Source organism: Poromitra crassiceps (genome assembly GCF_964638095.1).
Source record: "Poromitra crassiceps genome assembly, chromosome: 6".
Classification (NCBI taxonomy): domain Eukaryota; kingdom Metazoa; phylum Chordata; class Actinopteri; order Beryciformes; family Melamphaidae; genus Poromitra; species Poromitra crassiceps.
In genome coordinates this window covers 29,715,942-29,741,011 of record NC_139627.1, presented here as the reverse complement: position 1 = coordinate 29,741,011, position 25,070 = coordinate 29,715,942, and the positions used below count along the sequence as shown (strand labels likewise).

At 44.3% G+C, this 25,070-nt stretch overlaps 1 protein-coding gene across 1 annotated transcript in view; it reads right to left on the bottom strand.

Annotated features, from left to right (window-relative positions):
• adarb1b (adenosine deaminase RNA specific B1b) overlaps window positions 1-25,070 on the bottom strand; it is a 240,448-nt gene that overhangs the window by 190,876 nt on the left and 24,502 nt on the right. The window contains exon 2 of the mRNA XM_083638553.1: window positions 22,616-22,698. The gene's annotated coding sequence lies outside the window, so the exon portion shown is untranslated. The remainder of the gene's footprint in view (window positions 1-22,615; window positions 22,699-25,070) is intronic.

The window sequence follows — 25,070 nt, the reverse complement described above, 5'->3', positions numbered from 1 at the left end:
AGTAGGCTTGTAAACAGGAGGTCAGTGGTTTTAGACCAGCAGGGCAAACCTGGATAGGGAAGGTGAACGAGCAAAGCTTTCCCTTCCCTCAACAACAAATGCTGAGAGATGTCCTTGAGCACACACTCAACACCAGCTGCTGCAGGCGAGCGTCCATCTAGCAAATCACAGAAGAATGCAGTTGTACGAGGCCGCTCCCAGGAGCGACTGACTGTATATAACTCTAAGAATGTGGAGGAAGCGGCTGAAAACGAGTAAGCATCAAGTAATATATGTTTTTCCCCCCTTCTCCCATTATGGAGGGAGGCTTTTGGAAATCCCAAAATGCAACGAGGAGGAGATGCATCGTTCACCCGAGTGGTTTCAAAATCCAGTCAGCCAGCAGCCGTCAGCAGCGGCTGAGATATCGTGTGCGACAGGACAAATGATCAAACAGAAAATCACAAAGATGAGCGCTAAGAGACTGATCTGTATTCCGCCATCTATTTCATCTTGGGCGACAGTGATGGAAACATGAAGCAGCGATGTGACTCCAGTATAATCCACCGGAGGGAGGTGGTATGGAATGCAACGGCGACCCTAGGAGGTGCACAGAGTACAAAGACAACCGAGGGTGAGAGGGAGCGTGCCTTTGCACCGCTGCAGTGCCGAGTGCTACTTGTCATTTCTGCCTGGCAGCCACCATTAAGGCGTGCTCCATGGCTGCGGGGTTCTGACACGGGGACAGCTACTCAGACTGAATTACATTTAAAAAATGGATAATGCCTTGAGTGTAAACACATAGATAATTAGATCAATTAATATCCATTAGTGAAATGCAGTACACCCTCAGCCAGGAGTCAATAATGCACAGTAGTTTAATTTGCGCCTCAGAGCGATGTTTATGCTGTCCGCTACACATACATGGAAACATACATGGAGAATATAGCCACCACCAGCCTCCAAAAACGTATTTGAATTTGGCCAAGTCTACAGGCTATGATGTCTGGCTAAAGGAGACGTTTCAAATGGAACTACACTGGGCTGTCTGTTCTCTGTTGCTGAGCCACCACAAGTGGCATACAAAGCATGTCCGGAAAGTCAAGAGCGAGGCAGATATCTTTCCAAAATAGGATGGTAAAATAACTGCCCAGTGTGTTGTGGTGGACTTGTATTTTCATAAATTAAACCAAGAGGAGCCAACATTCCTAAATTAAATTACTGGATATCTATCAAACAATGTGGTTTTATAAAATAATACTTAATCGTAACTTTTTAAAAATGTAGGAAATGAAGATTCATGTGTTGCACTTTGGGACTATTTTTACGTCTGGCTTACACTACCAGTCAAAGGTTTGGACACACCTAATTGAATGCACTGTTTCTTCTTATATTTATTTCTTAGACAAATAGTGAAGTTGATGCCTACATTATGTGTGAATTTCTTTCCCGAGCCTTTCCATCAAGGCAAACGGTGGCGACTTTAAAGAATCTGATTTAACACTGTGTTGGTCACTGCAAAATTCCATTTGTGTTATTTTGACGTTTTTGCTGTTATTCTAAAATGCGGAGAGACTACTACTGTAGTAGAAATAAAGAAAACCTGAGCGGTAGCGTAAAGAGACAATATAAAGCAGCTATGGAGATATGTGCAGGCACTGGCTCTGCATCACACCCCAGCAGCCTGGGTGACGGAGCGTGAGGCAGAGAGAGGGGGCATGGCCTCTGCTTTTTAGAAAGTCATGTCTATTAAAACGAGGAATCCTAAGAGAATCAATGCCATCACCAAAAAACAACATATGTACTGGAGTGTACCTTGCTGACATCTGTGCAGAGATACATTGACATCCATTGTTTCTCAGTCCCTATTAACACACACTACAGGCACTGAGCTTGGCATGCAGCAGTAGAGCAGCTGCAGATAAGAGGATTTGGGGATATTGTCCAGGTTCACTTGACCTGTGGAGAGCACACAAAGACAGAGGGGCAAATTCACTCAAGGATTGCGTGGCTTTTGTGAATGCTAATCCTGTGCAAATAAGACAAAAAGAAACCGTCTGATTCACAAAGCACTCGCAAAGGCTGAAACTCACCACTAACTGCGCTTGCACGCAAATAGAGTTTCGGTGCCCCTGTGATATTTGCATGTATGTTTGTTTGCATGTAATGAGGTAATATGCATACATTTGGCGCAAATTTTGACCTTCGCGATATGCAAATTAAACCTCATTGCAAAAACCTGTCCAATTCACAAAAGTCGGCACTAATTGCCACACACAGTTACAGTGAAATATTAGCGTCTTCGGAGAGTTGGTGGTAATTAAAGCACATTCACATAGGGACACTGCCAACTTTCTATGCCAATTTATTTTGCATATAATCTCACACATATCTGAAAACTGTAAACAGTTTTGGAGGCATTCATTTAGTTTGACAGTTATTGAGAGTTGATTTGAGTTAAGTTGTGGACCAGTGATGTCATTCATGCACACATTACATCAGTGGTCCACAACTTCACTCAAAACAATAATAACTGACTGTTATGGAATGGAATTTTGGAGATAAGATTCCATTCCATAACACTGACCAACTAAATGAATGCCTGTAAAAGTGTTTACAGTGTCGCTTGCCAGACTTCCCTCCCCGCCGGGAGAGAAGTCTGGCTGCATGGAAACAGGCTGCTGGTATAAGCTCTGCCATTGGTGCCGTCTGTTTCAGACGGCAGAAAATCCCTTTCTGCTCCCTTCAAGCTCTGCCATTGGTGCCGTCTGTTTCAGACGGCAGAAAATCCCTTTCTGCTCCCTGCAAGCTCTGCCATTGGCTCTGACCCGCTCTGACTGACCGGCTGCGACCATTTCTGGATTTCCTTTCCGCTCGTCCTGTGACAAAACTGTATCTCAAATGCCTGCGCCGCTGTGAAACATCAACAATGCTAGCACGTTGCTACATGCAGAAAATGTTTGGATCTGGATTGTGCAATAAAGCAGGCCTGCTTGGTACTTTTGGTGGATGCTTGTAAAGGTCAACAGAGCCTCCCCCCCCCCTGATATACCAGAGTGGGGAGAGAGTCAAAGCTGTTTGAAAAATCGGTGGAGTGTTCCTTTAAGGCGGGTGGAACACCTTATAGGCTCATCCAAGAGCCTGCCCATAACTATCATACAGAAATATATAGGCTTTCAAGGCATTCCTGAGATATCCCGCTAACGAGCTTGAAAATGGCGTTTGTGAGGTCACAGTGACCTTGAACTTTGACCACCAAAATCTAATCAGTTCATCCTTGACTCCAAGTTTGAGGCAAATTTGAAGAAATTCTGTCAAGGCGTTCCTCAGATATCGCGTTAACGAACATCGGACGGGCGGCCGCACAACCTGAAACCATAATACCTCCGGCCTGGCTTTTTTAGAAACAGATGATTGCAATCAGACACAAAAGGGGGAAAATGGCACTTGGAAGCCAGACATTATGGGGTGTTTGGGCTGGCATATCATTATCGGTCCTTGAGATGGAGCAAATAGTGGTTTTCAAATTACAGTATGCACAATTCATGGTGCTATTAGCAGTCGCAATCCGAATCCATTCATTGTGAATTCACCCGAGTGGTTGTCACACGAAAGCCACTGTGCTGTAGGGAGTGAGAGTTAATTTGCATTCATACATATTCCATGTTGTTAGCATTGTATACACTGTGTAACACATCGGGCCAGCTATTTTTCTACATCTGTTTTGAGAAAAATATTTGTGGGATGGGAACATGTATCTAAATTCAATATACACAATACAAAATAATTACATTAAGGAACAGAAACATTTATCACAATATTAACTGTTAAACTGTTGCACAATGTTGGTGTTCCTGAATGTGCCCTTAACACTGACATGATGTCTTGGTAGGCTACACAGGTGCAGCTGATAATCAATAAATGACAGTGGCTGTGTGTGTTTGTTCTTCTTCCATGTCATGTTAAACCGGTATTCCAGTCACTTTTTATGATGGCAGCCTCAACATTAACTACATTTTATTTTGCTGTAATCAGATATGGAAAGAAGGCTTGCCCACCACAATTTCACAGCTCTCCATCCAAATTATATTATTGGAACTTTGTAGTGACATTTTTAAATTGTTTATATTCTAGCAAGCCAATGCCATTGCAATTTACTTTTTATGAATGACCTCTAGGGATGTTAATGATTAACCATTAGTAAGTTAAATGCCGTTAAGAATTTAACTGATTAAAAATGTATTAATTGAGTAACCGACAATGTGTTTTGTGTAGGCCCACCATTTCCCCGGGGATTTCGTGAGCTACTGGCGTACATTGACGTGTCCCCTCAAGAGGTACAATTACGAGCCACTAGTGATGTGCGGGTCAGGGTTTTTTAAGGCCCGCCCCAGCCCATTAAGAGAGCCAGTCAAAAAATATAAATAAGTTCAAATATGCGCTAATGCCAAACCCGCCCCAACCCGGTGCCCCGCAAACTGCCAATTTTTATGTCTCAGAACTCATATCAGGACTGAGTGCTGCGCATGCCATCTCCAGGTGTCCAAACTCTCTCTCTCTCTCTCTCTCTTTCACTGACACAAATGATGCATCCTTCCATCAGATCTTAATGGTGAATGATAATAGCCCTACGTTTATGTCTATACGGCTTTGAATATGAATGGGTGTCTCTTTCTCTCTGACACACACTCACTCACTCTGGATGAGTGCAGACGCACAGCTGCCACTTACGCTGAATTGAAGAGTGGGGAATCCATTTTATGGCGTAGCTTTGTGGATATCCGATAATCAAGAAACATTAAATGAATAGATGTTTCTCATAGAGCTTGCTCACTGCCTGCAGTATAGCTGCACGTATTTTATGCAGCATGTAGCTGTCTGCAAGACAACGGCAGGTATCATCTCCTAATATTTGCATAACAGTAGTGCGTGGAAACGTGCATAAGTTTTCATTTCCTTTTGCCGATGTTCTGAAAATTCGGCAAAGATACATTTGGGTGAAAAGCCAACTTGTGTCTTTGTTCATGTCTGTCACGCTGACCACACCAAGCAGCCCCACTCACCAGGCCACCAGCCCTTCACTCCAGAGCATGAGATGAAAAGACTCTTTTACACCGTCTCCAATTAGACCAGGAGAGAATGTGAGGATACTGCACAGCGTTTAGGTCATAGGTCATAGGGTCATAGGTTAGAACATGGGGGCGCTCTTGGAAGCTTGCTTGCTGTCCAGAGGTCATCGTGTAAAAGACAAAGGCGTAACATGCTGCCCCTTTCATCATGAGGTCACATCTCTACGAGGCAGGCAGTGTCAAAAAGTTGCCTCAAGGGCAGGGAACTTTCGCCCAATCACGGGCCTGGAGACACTCCGTGGCCCCACCTCTCTGGTTCATTGGCTGGCATGAAATTAATCAATCACCAGGAAATAACCAGCTCACTGATGGCAGAGGACATATAAATGCCCCGAGCAATCAATCACAGGCTCTTGTATTGGACTTTATGATGGCTGCATTGACAGGGTCTGAGCTGAGGGTCACACTTAACTGCAAGAGCGGACGCACCCCCCCCCCCCACACACACACACACACACACACACAGTGGCTAACTAACCACCATCCCATTTATCTATGCCGCAGAGAGATCAAAAACATTCAGCCTCATAAATCATACAGGCTGTCTTCATAGTCTGCGCTCCTGTTAGCAGCCCAGACACTACAGTACAGTGAGCAGAATGAAAATTAATATTATAATAGTCATGGAGCTGCGTGCATGTTTTCAGTGTCAGACCTCAGCCAGATAAATATTTGATCCTGTGTGGTTTCAGGCCGGCTTGGCTCAATGTCGTCAAAAGGTCAGAGAGAAACATTGCAGCATCAAAGCGCAGGCCTACGTTTGAGGTTTCCAACATTCTGTGTCCTGATTTTGCGAGGAGAATAAGAAAAAACATACACACATACGTGGCATGGCATGATTGATGTGTAACGCTACACCTTAATGACATCACCTGAAATGTCACTAGCTTGTAGCAAAGGTATTAAATGGCACATGTATTGAACGAGTTCCCCATTATAAATACCTTGGAAAGAGAATAATAGAGGCACTTTTCCTTTCTGTTCTCTATAGGGGACATAATCTCCAAAAATGCATCTGCTACCACCACGCATAAGCCATTAGATGCAGTGTATCACTCAGCTGAGCTCTCAGATATATAACAGGCGATAGCATTGGTTTATTTGTTTTACAAAAGCCCTCGTTGGGAGATTACCATTCTACCTTCATTTCTGTTTAGACTGGAATACTGTATTGGAGCTGACAACACACCCTCTCAGAACTGTCTAATACTTGAGGTTCTGCATGTCTCTACGGACCTCTGAAAGACTTATCATCTATTTTTAAGTTTGTGCTATGCATACTTGGAATCTTTTACAGGGTTTGTTAAAATATGATTCCCGTAAGATATCAACTCTGGTTACCCTTAATTGCACACAATGCAGAGGGCTGTTTAAATGATGTACTTGTCAGGATGAAGGGATCTGTGTGATTCTCTTTTTGAATTGTATTTTTTGTTTGTTTATGTATGTAGTTGTTTATTCATCAATTTCCTATGTATGTGTGTGTGTGTGTGTATATATATGTGTATATTAAGGGGACCAGATTTCTCAAATGAAAATCGGCGACATTTCCAGTCCGGCAGTCAATATATCATTCAAATATCCAATGTTATTACCTATGAAATAAAAAAGGAGGATGATTCCAGTCTCATTTATTCTGCCCATGGCTGTTGTACTGTAATAAACAGTGTCGGCTTCACGAAGAGGCCCCTGGTGCCCCACCACACACCACACACCACACACCACACACCACACACCACACACCACACACCACACACCACACACACACACACACCACACACACACACACACCACACACCACACACCACACACCACACACCACACACCACACACCACACACACACACACACCACACACACACACACACACACACAAGCAGCATTAGGCCTGGCCGTCCGAACCTACAGCGCCGAATGTTTAATGAATAGCCTCAGATCTCAAAAAGTATTTTCGGTGTAGCCTAGTCCTCCTACGTGCTTTTTCATTGTTCAAGATGTCCTGAAAGAGCTGCAGCAAAACATGTAAACACTTGTTGGATGCCTGGATCAATGGGCTACATAGACATGTGATGCTGTGATATGCTTTTAACCTGCCCGTAAGCCTCCTGCAACCTTTCTGCTCAAATGCTTGGCCAGTGTCTGTAAAGGGGAGACTCATGGGCACTCATAGAATCCATTCTCACTCAGATATCTTGAGGTGAGAGTGGTATGCCAGTTTTTCAAAACTAATTATTTAGCCCACTTCCCGACAAGGTAGCATGGCATTGTTGGTCCCAATGGATGCTGTAGGTCTTACAGGCCTTCATAGCCTCTAAATATCTTCACTCTAGATTTAAGAATGAGCCTGGTAGAGCTAGAGTGATATCGGCTGCAGACGCCAGTAGAAAATCTGGGACATTTTCGGGGACAGCTCCAGCCGTGGACAGGTCACCAAAAACGGGGACTGTGCCCGAAAATCGGGAACGTCTGGTCACCTTAATGTATGTATGTATGTATGTATGTATGCATGTATGTATATATATATATATACTGTATATATATATATATATATATATTTAACTACCCACACTTCTCCCACCATAAAAAATAAATAAATTGATGTACAAGACGCTAGGTGGTGCCAATGGCCGCCATCTACAGTAGGCGTGCAAGGTCTCTCAGTACGCCGATGGAAGCCTCGCGAGAGAGGTTTTTCACACAGGTAGAGTGATAGGAGCCTCGCGAGAGAGGTTTTTCACACAGGTAGAGCGATAGGAGCCTCACGAGAGAGGTTTTTCACACAGGTAGAGCGATAGGAGCCTCACGAGAGAGGTTTTTCACACAGGTAGAGCGATAGGAGCCTCACGAGAGAGGTTTTTCACACAGGTAGAGCGATAGGAGCCTCACGAGAGAGGTTTTTCACACAGGTAGAGCGATAGGAGCCTCACGAGAGAGGTTTTTCACACAGGTAGAGCGATAGGAGCCTCGCGAGAGAGGTTTTTCACACAGGTAGAGCGATAGGAGCCTCACGAGAGAGGTTTTTCACACAGGTAGAGCGATAGGAGCCTCAGGAGAGAGGTTTTTCACACAGGTAGAGCGATAGGAGCCTCACGAGAGAGGTTTTTCACACAGGTAGAGCGATAGGAGCCTCACGTTAGCTGAGGAGGGCTCAGTTGTCCACACAGAAGATCGTCGCAGAGGACCGCGTGTTACCAGCTCATATTAGGAGAATATTGGAGCACTGTTTTAAGGATGATTATTTTTGGTCCACTGCAATGGGTCCACTTCTGGACAAGAGGCAATCGTGATGGCCACTGCACACAGCAGAGCGAGCTGGCCGGAGAAGAGGTCTCCAAGCCAGGAGCGGCCTGCTAGCCTGAGTGAGTAACTACTCTCTTTCATTGACAAATCCAGCCTGTGTAACGTTCCATATTTCAGCATGTGAGGGTTGATCCAGTCCGCCCCTAGACAACGATAACGTATCATTAAATGGGATTGAGTCGAAGCGTCACACATGGCAGATTCAACAGGACAGACACGCTTGATTGATGACATTACCCTACGTACTGTTAATCTAATCCCATCCAAATAGGGCTTCGGGGAACTCTATGCACCGAGAATCATAGGCAATTGAGTTTGAGATCTCTCAAATTGGACCAAATGAATACATTAAACTGATCATTTTCTGTTTGTAGCCGTTACACTATTTGAACCTCATAATATCCCATCACAAATTTAGTAAAAGTGAATAAAACAAAACATTGTACCAAAACAACGTACCATCTTTAGATAAACCTGCACTATCTAGTTCATTCAAAGCCAAAAGTCAACGATAATGAGATTTTAAATCTGGTTACAGCCAGTGAGAGCTGCAAGTAGAATAGAAATAGCTGTTCCAGACCAAGTATTCACTCGGGTGGAAATCTGCAAAAACCTAATCTCGAATAAGAATGCAAAACTGGTGTCATACATCTGAGGCCTATTTGCTTATCAACTTGATGTGTTTTTTGCATGAGGATCACATACCATGGCATTCTGATGCAGGGTAAAACTGGTCATTCATTTTGTAATCCTGATGCAGTACATGCTGGTTTATATGGCAGTGGTATCATATTTCAACAGCTCTAAGGAAGTTGAAGCAGCTTCCTCTCGTTGATACTGTACTGACACCCCATTTACACCTGCTTTTTAAAATGTGACCTCTGGATGTTATCTGGATAAGGGAAAATGCATGCTAATGCAAGGTGCAAATGCATCGTGATCAGAACTTCCTGACCACATCGACTGGAGGTAGTCTGGCTCACATGGTGTTCACATCTCACATTGTGTTCGCATTTTTAAATGGGAACATTATCCAGATGACTTATCCGGATACAGGTTGCATTTAAAAACCAGGTGTAAATGGGGTGTGAAGCCCAGGTGGGCTTCAGCATCTCTGCTGTTTCACTGCCATTCCACATCTACCTCCAAACTATACCTCCAAAGTCAAATGAAGAATGAGAAGTTTTATCAAGACTGTTTGAAAGAGTTTATTATTTCAGGAGCATATCATTCTCCATTTGATGCCAACGTAAGGACTGTATAAAAAGCAACAATTAGTTCTACAGAAGGAAGGATTCCATCCCCATCTGTGTGCAGGCAGATCGGTGGAGACTGACTGAGTGCAGCTCTGACTTCTTAGCGGGATGAGATTGGCAGGGCATGGACATTTCTTTTGCAAAAGAAAACGCACATCTCTTGCAGAGCCTTCTGTCTGCACCCCGCAGAGAGAGAAAGGCTTCTTGTGGAAGCCAAGCCTCATAAATAGCAAGGCTTGTTAAAGAAACCAACATCAAGGGGAGGAGGATAGCATTAGAGTTACTAAAAATTGAGAATTTGCTACCAGCCACCCACACAAACCATTCCATTATACATCTGAGAGTAGTCAGCCCTTCGTCTAGACCTTTAAGAGGCAAGCAACGCACTAGATTCAAAATACTACTCATTAGTTGATTTATTTTATGGAAGATGTTCAACCAATTCATACTGTATGTAACATTAGAAATTCATGACAATCAGCAAAAATGAAGACTTCCATCCATCCCAGCCTTCCTCAGCCATTAAAAAAAAGAAGAAAATGCTGAAAATGAGATGCTTTCTGTAAGGTCTCGCTAACTGGACTTTCTATATGACCCGTGGATGAGCTGGCTATCAGCTCCAGATTAACTCCAGTGAGGAAACAAGAGTGGAGTGGGAGGATTAGCCAGCTCAGCTCAGCCTGGCCATACAAGCATGCAGGGATAGAAGGGAAATATTCATCATATATCCTCAGCTTTTACCTAAGTGCTTTTCTATTGTGTCATGATATCAGGATACAGGATACAGCCTGTTGCCAGGCAACATTGTGCGTCCACTTTCGCTGTGACCATTAGGGTTGGAGCAGTGTTATTTAAACAAATGTTTGACGAGGGGGGCGATGCTATTTTCCAACAAATGAATCGGGGGGTCCCGTGATGTTTTACTGCCCGTTTTACACAGACCTTGTAAGCGGAGGAGGACGTACCAGCGTTAGCTAGCTTGTTCGCTAGCTGGTGATAGCGGGTGCCGGGTTTGCGTTTACCGGTGTAAGGTAGTGGCTCATTTCCACAGCTGGTATCAGCGCGGCCCCGCCCAGCTCGTCTCGCTTTTTTGTCTCATTCCACCGATCAAAAACCTAGACAGCCCGGGTTGAGTCGGGGTTGAGTCGTGCTAGTTTTGGTCCCTGCTTTGTTGAGGTTCCAGCGCTGTGGACCCGGTACCATACGGTGACGTGAAAACACTGCAGACGACTTGATTGGTCAGGCAGAATCGTGTTTACTGTATCTACTGTCAATGCTGGATACCAGTTTAGTGGGGTTTACCTTCTCTTCTGTTATTTCCATCAGTCTTTTGTGTTGCTGCCTAAGGTAACGTATGTGTTGGAACTTAACATATTTGCCTTCAGGTGTGGAAGGAAAGATTTTCTAAAGCAGTGCTTGTGTGGATTATTATGCAGGAAAAACCCTGTTTTCAAAAATACCTGTGTACATTGTGGACTAGGCCTAAGTTGAAATAGTTTTCTTATTTTGTCCAGTGAACGTGTACATTTTGAAAAGCATTGTATTTATGTCTGCATCTGCCAGGGGGCCATCACGATAAGAGTAAGGGCATATTGTGTTAACTCACTAGAGCAGGGGTTCCCAACCTTTTTTGTGTCAAGGACCGGTAGATAGAGGGAAAAAAAAGTTGCGGACCGGTTGTCAATTTGAATGGTTTTAGTTACATATATATTTACTCACCAGGTGGCGACAAAGGGTAAATAACAGCCTTTTATGTTGTACTGTATGTAGCATGTATTTGTTTCAACTACAAACATAAATAAACATCAACTTGAAACTATGTTTCAACTACCACACACAGCCTATAATATCATAGCCGATGTTTATAAAAAAAAAAAAAGGACCACTGCACTAGAGAGACTTAATGAAAAATGCATGCATATATCGGTATCGGCAATCGGCCAAAAGAGTTGGAAAATATCAGCATATCGGGGGGAAATCCAATTTTGTGCATCCCTATTAGGAAGCCATTTTTGCTGTCATATAGTACCAGTGCTTTTATCAATAACGTTAGAAGGGGAGGAAAAAGCAAAAGGCATCAATTCAATAACAGCGAGCATAAACCACTCAGGACAGGGGTGATCACTGCGTCGACTCAGGCCAGGATGGCCGCCGTCAGGCACAGGGGTGAGTGTGAGAGTGGCTCAACAACTTCACTGGTACCTTGTGAGTTTTGTCTGGCTCTTAATAATAATATAAATCAGTGATAATAGGGGAGGGAAAGACTGCAAAAAGCATCCCATTAACTATGACCCTTCTGCAGTAAGTTGCCCTCCACTGTTGGCACAGAGCTACAGTAATGGGAGGTGGGGGGAGGGTAGTTGCCGAAGGTGCCGTCTCATCTGCCAATATCACCAAAGATGATCTGTACAGCCAGTGAGTGACAGTAATTCACTTACCACACACACACACACACACACACCAAGTGCTTCTTTGCCTCATGGAGCGCAGCCAGCACTGAATGACTGGTAGCCAGAGCTGTAGTTTGCAGTTCTCAAAGCCCTCAAGGATGCTGCTGCAGCAACTACAGTACACTTGCAATTCGCTGACAAGAAGCCAAGTGCCTCTGCAGAGAGAGACCACTTCACGAGCAAAAGCAAACCACTTCCCCTCTTTATATCATTTAGAAAAGCCAGAGCCATATGAAATCCGCGTTAACAGAATTGCGGACGGAATCACGGAATTTACCAAATAAAAATGGAATCTACTGTAAAACGTGGAATACTGCAGAATTTGCCATAATTGGGCTGAAATTCAATATATAATGTTAATAAGGTGACGTCACACACACACTCTCTCCCTCTTCCACACACGCAGCTATACAGTGGACTCTGCAGTAATGTAACTATAGTTAACGTCCGCATTAACAAGTGCATTCCAAGCATTCCAGCAACGTGCAGAGACAATAATAATATTGATAATATTGTTACTTGCCTTCCTAGTCAAAGCCTTCCGACTGTAGTGATGGCAACAGGGAATGAAAGACGAAATATCCACTTTTGCACATGATGGACAAGCTGGAAAAGTTTCAATTGTGGCTGTGTATTCTTATTCAGTTGACACATGCCGTTTTTTCACAATTTCTTCTTTCTCTAGTAGACTCACGTTGACTCGTTCAAGTTAGCAAAGATAAACGGGGCGGCTGTAGCTCAGGAGGTAGAGCGGGTCGTCCACTAATCGCTTTGGATAAAAGAGGTCGGTGGTTCGATTCCCGGCTCCTCCAGTCTGCATGTCGAAGTGTCCTTGGGCAAGACACTGAACCCCAAATTGCTCCCGTTGGTGTGCCAGCACCCTGCGTGGTAACCTGCCACCATCACCACCGTGAATGTACCTACTGACTGTAAAGTGCTTTGGATAAAAGCGCTACATCCACCTTATTTTTGAATGCCCCACTGTAAAAAATAATTGTGCGTACAAGGTCCGGTTTAACGTGACTTATTGTTGCAGCTTGCCATTTCCTAAATGGTATTCTACTTGATTTGAAAAGATGGCCGCCTACACTCAGTCCCTTGTACCCTGGCTGAATTGAACATAACTTTGCCAATAAGTACGGTATGTAACATACAAAATAAAACAACCCGTAATATCTTCATTTTATGTAGAATGCAGAGGACATGTAACTGTTTAGTTAAACTTGCATTCCAGTAATATTGTGCTCTAAAGATGACGTTAGTGGCTCGAGACTGTTTCGTCCTGAAACCCACATAGGTTGCGCCAGGCGTAACCTATGTGGGATTCGAAATAACGCATCCGAGATAGAAAACGTTATGAATATAGCCACGTTATAAACAACAAACTAACGCTGGTGATCCGTATGGAAACAGTGTTACTCGAAATGGTTAAAAGTTATATCAATTTGGTCATTCAGTGGCGTTTTACTGCCATGTTAACATAACTAACTAGCGGCTAATATTAGCCACAGCAGGCGATTACCCATGAATGCACTGCGCTCTTAAAGGGATATTTATCGACAAGATTTTTGCCAAGCTGGACCTGATTAGTGATTTGCTCCGTTCGCCCAGACGGGTGTCAAGCTGTCAGCAACAAGGCTGGGAGGCTCACACCGGAAGAAGCACCCATCAGCTAGATCAGGCAAAAATGGCCACCAAAAATAAGGTGGATAAATGCAGGCCATTTACCATTTACCATTTTGCCATAAACACTACCACTTCCTGTATAACTTTCAAAATAAAATTGTATTTGAAGCATTTTCTGATGTTTGAAGTGAATGTTTTGTTGAGTTGTTTTTTCTTTACTTGAAGCACACAATGAGAAGCTTAAAAGCACTTTACAAACATAACAATTACCGTAAATTCCGGACTATAAGCCGCACCTTTTTTCCCGTTTTTTGGGCTTTTTTGGCCCCTGCGGCTTATATAACGGTGCGGCTTATCTATGGATTTAAAAAAAAAAAAAAAAAAAAAATCTCTCTTTTTTAGCACTCTTTCTAACTATAAAGCCACTTCTGTTTTAATTTCCTCTCTTGCCCTCTTTTCACCACACTGTATGACACTGTATGACACTGTATGACACTGTATGACACTGTGTGCACTGTAAATAACAACACAGGTGGTGTTGTGTTATGTTGTTTTGTTGAAATGTTAATAAATGGGAGCATTACATATGGTAATTAAACATTAAAACACAATAAAAAAAAAAAAAAAAAAAAAAAAAAAAAAAAAACATTAAAACACCCGCGGCTTATAGTCCGGTGCGGCTTATATAAGAAAAAAATAGTCAACTTTGAAGGTGCGGCTTATACACCGGTGCGCCTTATAGTCCGGAATTTACGGTATATAGAATGTTTTGTACAGTCATCTACTGTATTTCTGACTTGAATCACTTGTTAAAAATAGTGCATTGTTGTGTAAATTGATTGTTATATCTTATTAAATGGTGGACATTTATTCATCCCCACATATTAAGACACTATTTCTGATGGTAAAATGAGCTTGAACTTGGGAAAAAATAAAATGGAATTTGGAAAAAATAAAATGGATTTCATATGGCTCTAGAAAAGCACCTGGCCTCAACTCACCTACAGTATATGGGTGAACTGACCCAGACAGAGTGGCAATTGGTTGGATTACTTGATAATACAACACTCCCGAGTCCCGACTCAGGGTCTCCTTGATTCGATGCATTCTGTGCTGTGTGTCAGTGTGCTCCGGGTCGGTGAAAATCAGACATGACCCAGTCAAAGGAAAGAGGAGAGAAGCAGTGAATGGAATTCTGAGTGAAGAAGAAGGTGAAGGGTGATGGGGAGAGACGAGACAACAGCGTTTCCGCTAGCACTCACAGCTGCAGGACATCGTGTCCTTTAAGATTTCAAATACAGGACAAGTGGTATAAATTCAGGACACATTAAATCTGTGTTTATTGAGCTTAACTCATTGAGTGCCAGCCACTTTTGGAGAACGGACACTCCCAGTGCCAGAGTTTCAGAGCGTTTTCAGTGATTTCTCGAGGCCCACAGAATATTGTGTGATATTACTATGTAAACACCGAACACGCACAAAGAACGATGAGACTCTATTGTATCAGCAGCAAAAAAAAGTTTATTGATATAATTTTCCGTTCTTTAGTTATCAGCCGGAGAAGATAGGTCAAAAACAGCAAAAACAGGCATTTCCATCTAGAAGCTGAGATATTGAGCCTTTTGTGAAATGAAGCATTTCAAGCAAATCACTGACTCTGAAACTAATATTTTCTGACCTGAAACATCTGAACAGTAATTTCCTTCAATAAACAGCACCCACACCCCCCTCAACTCCAAACTCCTCCTCCGTGGGAGTGTCTCTGGTGGCTCTGCTCGCTGTGCTGGCTGCTGCGTGTGTCAGGCGAGTCTCTGCTGCCTGCTATGGCAGGCTCTGCTGCCTCACGGATCCACGTTCAGATGGCGGCCGCTCGTCGGGGGAGTCTGGATGGGGCTCGCGTTCGTCTGCGTTTCTGGGGTTTCGGTTGTGAGCTGGGATGAAGCTGCGTCCGATTATAGGCTTTCTCCTGCGCGTTTCAAAGTGCGCTGCACCCAGTCTATTTTCGGAGCGCTCAGCCTTGTGCGCCGGCTCCCAGCGCGACACTGAAAAGCCAAACCATTCTCATGAGAATGGTTTGGCTTTGGTTTTATTTTCTGGCGGCTAATCGTGTGGAGAAGCTATGCAGCAGAGACAGAGACATTTGTGGGAGCGGATTGACTGCTGTTCGCAGCTAACGTTGGCTCCAGGCAGCCAGAGCAATCTGTGCCGCTCTGGCTCATGCATCGGTTTCTCTTTCATCACGGGGCTTTTTCTGCTTTTTTTTCCTCAACTTTCTCTAATCTGGAGAGCACTGTCGCCACCTAATGGGTCTGTAAAATAGGTTATACACATTCAATAGCTCCCATATTTTTATAGGAGATGTAAGAGGCTTTGATCCACGCCCCACCGTCAAAAAACGCAATTGACGAACATACTCGTCCTTGGCACTCTACGTTAGTATTTGAATTGACGAACATACTCGTCCTTGGCACTCAATGAGTTAAAAACAATTGATATAGGCTTAGGCTATATAAAGAATTACATAATTAGGCATGCAGATTTATATTTTTTTATTTGAAAGTATAAACAGCCAAGAAGACTCAATTATCCTATCATTTCCAGAGGTGCAACCATGGCGATGGTCCAGCTGGTCGTCTCGTCCAGGTGGAAAACACTAGCATCTCGATAATAGATCCATGTAGCACGTTAGCAAGCAGGCGGAAAACACTAGCCTCTACATTAGCAGGCTACAGTTCTCAGACGATAGGATAGCATGCAAAACTTTAGGCGTACAAACACACTTATTACAAATGAGTCAGGCTAATAAGAGTACTAGAAAATAGTAGACTTGGCTTGCTTTGGGTAGCCACCCACTACGTTAAGAGGAAAACACATGCGCTATATCAGTGCACAGCAGCGCACACACTGACACACAAACCTCACCGCACTGTCAAAATCCCAACACTCAGTCCTGCCCAGGCACCAATTATTAGCCATAATAATAATTAGCCAATAGCATTTTAGAGAAACGTGATGTACCTCTCTAAACTGACCAATCAGAAGCAGCTAAAGACGAGCAGGACTAGCAAGTTAGTTTGTCACACCTCGTGTGGAGCTGTTTGACAGTGTTGCCAAACTATAAAGTGACAGGTCAATATTCTTGACTCGGGGGATTTAAGCCGGGGTTACAATTAATTGCGTCAGGAGATAATTTACAGGACACGGTGTCCTGCAGATTTTAATTTACAGGTTTTTGATTCATTTTAAAGGTCAATGTCCTGCAATTACGGGACAACGGAAACATCATCAGGATCAATGGCCTTTTTTGTTTTTTTCTTTGAGAGGGATTTTCTTCTGCTACCATCTCCTAATGAATCTCTAATAAAAGAATAGAGAGAAACATGTCCTCATATACACACTGGTCACAGCTAGTCATGGTGTTACTTTGACAAAGGAAGCCGCAGATGTGATACTGAAAGCTGTAGTTCCTCGAGGCTGGCTCCAAAAGAGAGTCGTTCCCCATCTTTACAACAGGATTAAGCATGTTTACTGCCTGGTTCAAAACACGCTTTTGGTCTAAATATCTAATTTCATCTTTCATCAACTGTTCTACAACTCACCCCTTTAGAGTCAAATAAACAATAGAAAAGACTGTTTTGGGCGTGATTGACAGTGATCACACAGCTTGCTGATCACGGACCAATAGCAGGCGGAGCTGCAAGAACCACCACACAATGCTTCAAAACGTGATTCTTTTTTTTTGACGGCCTATGGGTGTTACAGATAGCAGTATAGTTTTCTAGACCAGTTTACAGCCAGCAAGAACATAAACTTCCCCAACTTTACAATCACGAAAAAATCAAGTGATGCACTGTCGTCACCCATTCTTGGTTAATACATGATTGCTGCCATTACGCAAATTGCCTTTGGTTGTGTTGGCACTCTCAGCTTGGCTGGAGCTCTCAAAGTGAATACAGCAGAAAAGGCAGCTTCCTGGTTTGCAGCTCTCCCTCATGTCCCCATCAGATGAAATTGCGGTCAAGCCGGCCAGTGCATCCACACTCTAAACAGTGCCTGGGTGCAGCATCTCCGGCAGCTGGGGACCTGCAGACTGAACCTGGGCACTTCATGTTCTCCGGTCCTCAAATCAAGCCTCACTAAGAGAGGAAAGGCCTCTGACCCATTTGAATGAGACAATTTGAATCTAGGAGCACAGCAATAAAATCCATCTATCAGCTTTTTTCTATCTATATATTATGGGTTCCGTCCCTGTGGCGCACTGGCCTTACCCTTCACCTCATATCGCATGGGGAACATTACATGATGCAGTTTGAGCTCTGAAGACCCGGGGGGCGCTCTCCGGTTGTTAGGTATATAATCAGCATCGGAGGACGTCACAATAAAAGGGGGGGAAGGCTTCAGATGAGCAAGGTCATACTAGAGGACAAGCAGGCAGATGGGAGAGCATTATGAAGAGGAGAAAAGCAACGTGAGGGCAGCAGGAATAGAGACTGCCTGCAAAAGACAGGGAAGGAGTGGGAGAGGGGGAATGAATCAACAAAACGGTGTTGTCAGCACCCCTGGGGGCCGGCCCGGTAGGGAGGATCAAGCAAGTTGAAATGGGCCGCTGAGTCTACTCTCTCCCTTTCTCTCCTCCTTCCTCCTCCTTTCCCTTACATGTCCCCCACCCCCTTTCTTTCTCATCCATATGGCAGATTCCACCTCTGCCCCTCCCCCCCGCCCGCCCGCCTGCCTGCCTGCCACACACTCTATTGAAATGGCCTCTCTCCCACACACAAACCCAGCCTCGCTCGCTCGCACGAGCATCCTCCACCCCCCTGAGCCACGACGTGTTTACGGTTCGATTAGGGCCGACCGCCCCCCAGGACGAGCCTCCTCTTCTTCCTCCTCCCAGATGTTGCTCAGATAATTAGGGAAAAGCCTGTTTTGTCCACCGGGGGCATAATAACATCTGTGCTGATTGCAGAGACAGCAAAACATTTAAAATAAAGTCTGCAGAGCCACCCCACAGTGCCGGTCTCAGTGATAGAGAGGAAGGATCAAGTCAGACATGCACATATGAGCCGTGGTGAACACACAACACAACACAGCCATTTATTTGAACACACAAAAGCATTTTTTTAAGGGAGCGGTACACACAAGAGCACTTGAATGGCATTACACAAAGTAAAGGCTCAATCCCTGTGCAATGCAGAGGTTAGAGGAGCAGGAGCACACACACACACACACACACACACACACATCCACAGAACAAGGTCATAAAGTGTGTGCTGATGATTGAACAGAACCCCTGGGAGGCACAACACAGCACTATCCTGCTCCAGAGGTGAGTAATAGGACGTCTTCCTTCACCAAACCACTAGTGCTGCCTGCCTGTCTGTCTGTCTGTCTATCTGCCTGCCTGTCTGTCTGTCTATCTGCCTGTCTGTCTGTCTGTCTGTCTATCTGTCTATCTGCCTGCCTGCCTGTCTGTCTATCTGTCTGTCTGTCTGTCTGTCTGTCTGTCTGTCTGTCTGTCTGTCTGTCTGTCTGTCTGTCTATCTGTCGTCTGTCTGTCTGCCTGTATGTCTATCTGCCTGTCTGTCTGTCAGCCTGTCTGTCTGTCTGCCTGTCTGTCTGCCTGTCTGTCTGTCTGTCTGCCTGCCTGTCTGTCTGTCTGTCTGTCTGTCTGCCTGCCTGTCTGTCTGTCTGTCTGTCTGTCTGCTTCTCTGTCTGTCTGTCTGCCTGTATGTCTGTCTGTCTGTCTGTCTGCCTGTCTATCTGCCTGTCTGTCTGTCTGTCTGCCTGTCTGTGTATATGCCTGTCTATCTGCCTGTCTGTCTGCCTGTCTGTCTGTCTGCCTGTCTGCCTGTCTGTCTGTCTGTCTATCTGCCTGTCTGTCTGTCTGCCTGCCTGCCTGCCTGTCTGTCTGTCTGCCTGTCTGTCTGTCTATCTGCCTGTCTGTCTGTCTGTCTGTCTGCCTGTCTGTCTGTCTATATGCCTGTCTGTCTGTCTGTCTATCTGCCTGTCTGTCTGTCTGCCTGCCTGCCTGTCTGTCTGCCTGTCTGTCTGTCTATCTGCCTGTCTGTCTGCCTGTCTGTCTGTCTGCCTGCCTGTCTGTCTGCCTGTCTGTCTATATGCCTGTCTGTCTGCCTACCGGATCGCCTGCTGCCGCAGTGTGTGAGGACTCAGCTCTGCTGTGCAGTCTGTAGCAAACTGCTATTAGTGAGTGAAGCTCTCCTGTGGGAGAGAAACAGCTCCTTCACACCGGCTCATGAAGATAGCAGCCAGGCTAAATGTGCCGTGCTTTTGATGACTATCGGCCTGGCTGACAAAGTACCGCAGCCGCCGCCGCTGGAGACACACGCCTTGTAAATTCAGGGTCTAAGGATTGATTTAATAAGCAAGTGTCGGTTATGATTGGAATGACAGTGAAAGTGGCGCTCCTTCCATCACCTTGACTATGCCTCCCCTTCCAAATTTTCCAACTACAGTACACAATAGTCACAAGAAAGACATTGAAGAAAGCTAAGCTTGTGCAATAAAGAAAAGTCACAAGCTAAACCCGAGTTCAGTGTTTTATGGATATATTAGGTTATTAATATTCTTGCGCTCTACTCCTTGCTTTTTTAGATCAAACAAAGCCGAAAAAAGATGTGTTACATATCAACACCAGGTGAGGCTTAATTCGTACTTCACCGCAAAGGTTTTTGTCAGAGGAAAAGAGCACAGCTTTCTCTGTTATTTCTTCATTGACATTGTGGACTGTTGGTTGATTTGTAAATACATTGCATTCACATTTGTGGGACTTTGGAATGAACACATGTATCTAAGGACTGGGGGATCCCCCCGATGGGAAAGGTTCATGGATAGAATGACCCTTTGGCCATGAGAGGTGCACAGACAGGGTCAAATAGCTGTGAATGGGAACTGTAGAGTGGCTGGCCAACCGCTCAAAACAAAGGGCTTTATGTTCATTGGCAGAAAGCAGTGCCCAATTCAGCCTGCCTATTTTTGACGCCTATGCGGAAATTGCATTCTTTCAAATGGCCAGTGGGGGTCGCAGCTTGTGTAGCACTCCCAGGAAAATCCATTCAACTCTATGGGAAACGAGCCAACTTCTCTCTCGGTCTATGCCTTAAATAAACACTTTCCAAATTAGTTTATGGTCTGAAAAAACAATTTTAAGTCTTTTTCATGCTCTAACGTGCTCCGTTTTCCAAATTATAGCCCCATTTCGAGGAAAATTGACCATTTAACGTTATCTATACCGTTAAATAAAGCCTTAAGCCTTCTCTGTATTCAGACCATTGGATTCAGCCCAGAAACCGGAGTACGTTATACGTTATATTATAACGTTATAACGTTATAAATATAGTCACGTTATAAACAACTAACCAACGCTGGGGGTCCGTATGGAAACAGTGTTACTCGAAATGGTTAAAAGTTAAATCAATTTGGTCATTCAGTGCCATTTTACTGCAATGTAAAGTAAGTAGCGTTAGCCGCTACATTAGCCAAAGTAGCTGACTACCCATAATGCATTACGGCGATAAGGGAGACAGGGCAAATTCGGAAACTCCCCCAGCAGCCGCTAGGGGCAGCCGCCCCCTCTCCTCGTACTTCCGTGTAGCATTCATTCATTCAACCAATCAAACAATATCCGGAAGTGAGCTTCATTTTGCTGTGTCAAAGTCAATGAACTCCGTTGGTCCATTATACTGTATATACAGTATGTCAATGGCAGAAAGTGAGCAAGTTGCAGCAAAGTCTGCTCACAGCGTAGTACGAAAACCAAAACGCAAAGTCTGCTCACAGCGCAGTACGAAAACCAAAACGCACTGCCCAAAAACAAGTGGCACACATTTTTTCCCCCTCAGACTAAACACTTATTTCTGAAGTATGATTGGAAGCCCGTTTAGGGTGCCTGGAGCTGTAACCATGGCATCTTTGAAGCCTGTGCAGTACACAGTTTTACATTTGGTATCCCTAGCTCATCTTACCTTGCCAGTCTAGGAACACAGGAAGATGTATTACATCAATACTGGGCTATATGACTTTCACCCTCGCACCCTTCATTGCCGTCTGCTTATTGTACTGTCGTACCCATTGTAAGTCTTCCTGGACAAGAGCATTAGCGAACTGTCCAAATAGTAAATTTAAGTGTAAGAATCTATCTGCCCGGCTAATCCCAAACAAACCAGAGTGTTGCTTGAAGTGCAGCAAGCAGACACTCAAATTCCCTTCACTGATACAATGCCATTTAAAGGCAGTGCAACGGCTCTCTCGCTTCTGTGTGTGTGTGTGTGTGTGTGTGTGTGTGTGTGTGTGTGTGTGTGTGTGCTTGTGTGTGTGTGCTTGTGTGTGTGTGCTTGTGTGTGTGTGTGTGTGTGTGTGTGTGTGTGTGTGTGTGTGTGTGTGTGTGTGTGTGTGTGTGTGTGTGTGTGTAGGTCATTGTTGAGGCCCTGTCTGTCAGTCTGACACCACTCTCCATTGCCCTTGTCTGTCTCGATTTGATCCTGTCTAACTAGGCCATTGGGGTGGGTTAGTGTACGGTTCAATCACCTCATTAAAAGATAATCACCCGGATAAGTGCAATTTGTCTGCTGTGCTTACCGTTTTTCACACCGCAGCATTATGTTTTCCAAACCAACAAAACACTTGATGAAAAGTACAACTCTGAGACACTGTTAAAAGTTAAACAGTTAAAAGAGAGAGAGAGAGAGAGAGAGAGAGAGAGAGAGAGAGAGAGAGAGAGAGAGAGAGAGAGAGAGAGAGAAAAAGTATTCTTGTTTAACGGTTAGATCAAGCCTCCAAGAACTTTGGAGACTTGATCTAACCTCCAGGTTCATGCACGCTATCAACCTGCCACTTGAGCTGGACCTTGATTTTCTTACCTGGATGCAGCTAGCGTGGATGAAAAACCATGTAGTGGACTGGAACCAGCTTCCAAGCTACTGCTGCCAAAGTTCAGCTGCACCTGTATGTTGGAGGGAGGGGCAGTCAGAGGGGGTGGGGGAGAGGGTTAGAGGGGGTGAGTGTTTGTGCGTGAATTTCAGAGACCTAGGTGTGTGTATGTATGTATATGTATATATATATATACAGTAACAGTACATACATAGGCTACATACAGGGCTCTGCATTAACGGTTGCCCTTGGCAACCATAAAAAAAATCAACCATTTCTTGGCCTTTGGTTGCCTCAGTGACAATCAAGTTTTATCATATAACAAATAGAGACAGCAAACAGCAAAACCTGCACCCCAAAATATGTTTCTAATATTAGTTGCAGCTCTACATTGGTTCTCTCTTGCTTGGGAGCCTTTGGGCGAGGGTTTCTTTATATTCACAAATACTTTTACTCATATTTTACTCAGATATTCAGATCAAGATCAAATCTCTTCAAAAAGATAATTATGCATTATCACACACAAATGCCACACACCCACAGACTTAATCAAACGCGGCAATTCAAGGTGTGTCGGTGCTAAGTTAAACTTCTTAATGTAAAAACAGCCGTTAATGGAAAGTTTAGCATCACAAATCGCACGTTTGAAACGTGTTAGAGGTGTTTAAAATTCTTAATTTAGGCACAGCTTTCATCGCCACTTGGTCTGAGTGGGAGTGTGCTGCCTAGAGAGAAAAGTTATTGGCCCTGGTAATAACATGTGTGCGCGCGTGCAGGGGAGGGGAAGTGCAGCAGCACCCTCTGCTGTCTTGTATTGGAATTGCAGTCTCAATTAAAAAATATATGATTAAAATGTTTTTTATACGTTTTATACTGCGATATTTAGGGTTTATGAGCAAAGCAAAGAGGGTGGAGATGTTATTTTTTTATGTTTGGTTTATAATAATAAGATAATAAAATATAATAATAAGCTCAGTGTTTCTGCCTGTGTTGCTGTCTGTTGTAGTGTAAAACGACCTAAAGGGAGAGAAGGTGGTGACATCAAAGTGAGTGAGAAAAGGAGAAAATACTAAATAATCACATCAGAACAGTATAATCATAATGTTAATTTAAAATTAGATATTCCTCTAAATATGGCTAAAAAACATCCAAACATCCAAAAGTCCCTTGCTTGCAGCACCCCCTGCTTAAAATGACTTCCAGCGGCCCTGCGCGCGTGTGCGTCGGACATTTTACCATGTGCGCAGCACGCTGGTCAAGTGACAGCTTTTTGGGTTGAGTCACTCAGTCAGCAACGATAAAGTGATGGAAAGGGACACTCAATTCGATGTGGCTTTGTGACATCCCCTCTCGTTTCCCGACGGGGCGGTGTTTCCATCACGCTGCTTAAATGTTCACCCCCTTTCCCCGCCCGCTTGGGCTGCTGGCTGAAAATACAACAAGCGCACCCACACACACACCTCCGCATATGCACACCATCTCTATGGCTCTGTTGGCTGCAAGTTAGAGCCAGCCGGTTCAGCCAACCTGAATGGTAAGTGGCGTCCAATTTACGATTGTAAAATTACATAGATAGGCGAATTCCACAGACAACCCCTGTGATCTTTCATTTACGTCAGTCACGCTGTAACCTTAACGTGCATGCATGTGTGTGACCGAACCAGGAAAGAAATAGCCTATTAAAAAGGCTGAATGCGATTTTGTAACTTGACTTTCGTTTCTCTTTCCTTTGTTTCGTTTCTGTTGCGTTTCACCTCACCACACTGAGCCAAAGATTTTATATAACAACCAAACGCTTGCTGTTCCATTGCAACCTCTGTGCAAATCCACCATTTTGGCCTGAAGGACACACCTCTGATTGGCTGTCATGGTTCTGTGCTGTTGGCCCAGAGCATCAGCATCAACATGAGCAAATCAATCCACAAACAATTGCTATATAAATTAGGGTTGGCACGATGGACGATGGCATCGACCATTGTGATGGGCCGACCCCCCATCGACCTCTGAGCCTTCTACATCGGATCATTGTAATTAATTATCTGTTCGAATTAAAATTGTGCCGTTTTAATAATAAAAAAGGCCAAGTCCACTTACCGTGACGCACGGGGGACGCGCCGGCGGCATTAAACAAGCACGCCCAGTTCAGTTCAGGGAAGCCTCCCCTCCCCCTCCTCCTCCGCTCCACTGCTTCTCTGAACTGGGTGCGATTGTTTAATGTCGCCGGGGCGTCCCCAGCGCGTGAGAAGTCGGCTGTGTTGTGAAAACTTTTTAAGACAAAGAAGAAACTTCACGTTCTTTCCTGTTTTCAACCCAAAGTGAGTACAAGTCTTCAACTGTGAATTTAACTCGCCCGTTTCCAAAGTGAAAGTTGGAGTCGGTCCATACTAGATACAGCATTTATCCTAAACTCTCTCTAGGTTCAAAAGCCAACACGAATCTAACGTT